A 1526-nucleotide genomic window follows, 5' to 3' on the forward strand; every position below is an offset into this window, starting at 1 on the left:
GGTGAGGCAATTGGGGTTGAGTGACTTGCCCAGGGTCACACAGCTAGGAAGTGTCATGTGTCTGATACGGGATTTGAACTCAGGTCCTCCTGACTCCAAGGCAAGAGCTTTATCCATTTTGCCACCCAGCTACCCCTAGCTGCCTGCTGATAAAGAGGAGAGCTGACCTCTATCTAGTGCCTTAAAGTTTGCAAGCACTCTGCAGGGCTTAGCTCATGAGCTTTACAGCCACCCCGGGAGCTGGTTACTAGATGCACTGTTTTATGGTACATTTTAAAGATGAGGAAAACAGCCAACTCAGACGACTGGCCTTTAATTACACAGCTGTTTCAGTCGTGCCTGACTCTTCATGACCCATTTTGGGGTTTTCTTGGCAGAGATAATGGAGGGGTTTGCATTTCCTTCTCCACTCATTTTGCATATGAGGAAACTGAGGCAAACATGGTGAAGTGACTTGGCCAGGGTCACACAGCTAGTAAGTATCAAAGGTTGAGCCCTAGTCTTCACTGACCCTCAAGTCCAGCACTCTTTCTAATTAGCTGAGGGACCTTGAGTAAATCCTATCCCTCTCTTTAAGACTTAATCTCCTTATCTGCAAAGGGTGGGTGAGTTTCCCTGGGAAGAAAGAGAAAACTGAACGAAGGAAGTCTTGGGTAATGCCAGGGAGGTCACCTTCTTGGTCACCATAGCAGAACTGTGGCCTGGCCTCTCCCCCACAGGGGAGGTTTGAAAATTCCCTTTCGGAGACAATGGTGGTGTGTAGGGATTGCCACTTACAGCCATCCCAGGATAAGCTCGGCCTTCAGCAAAAAAGCTAGGGGTGCCCCACAAGGAGCATGGGCCATCATGGGAACTTAGGCTCACACCCAAGGACACTTGGCCGCAGGCCTCTGTGGGGGCACAAAGTAAAACTTGGGGAAAGAAATTGTAGGCAGGCAGGTGGTGAACTGGACAGAACCTTGGGCCAGGAGTCAGGAAGGCCTGAGTCCAAGTCCAGCAACAGACATGCTTACCAGCTGTGTGACCTTGGCCAAGTCATCTACTTCTCTTGGCCTCAGTTTCCTCAACTGTAAAATGTGAATAATAACAGCACTTAACTCTCAGTTTGGTCGTGAATATCAAATGGTGTAACATTTGGAAGACGGCTAGCACAGTTCCTGGAACTTCGTAGGTGCTGTATAAATGCCAACTGTTAGTACTAGCTGTTAGCATCATCAATAATAATAATAATTATTATTATAACCGTCAGCCAAGCCCCCATTTGGTGATTCCTGAGCGGGTGACAGCAGCCAGGTACTTCTGAATGTTCAGGTAAGGATCCCTGGTGACACGGAGTCGTCAGAGGCTCATGCAGGAACAAGTCCTGATTTGCTTACCAGGCTTTTCCCTTCAGTCTCTGGAGAAGCTACAGCTGTTGGGGTGACCTGTCAAGGCACTGGAGCCCAGCCCTGCTAGGGAAGCCCCTTTCCCAGGCACTGCCCCCCTGTTTGGGTCTCTGCCAGAAAGCCATGGACCAGGCAGTGATG

This window comes from Vombatus ursinus, unplaced genomic scaffold (genome assembly GCF_900497805.2).
Source record: "Vombatus ursinus unplaced genomic scaffold, bare-nosed wombat genome assembly UNPS02006874.1, whole genome shotgun sequence".
Lineage (NCBI taxonomy): Eukaryota > Metazoa > Chordata > Mammalia > Diprotodontia > Vombatidae > Vombatus > Vombatus ursinus.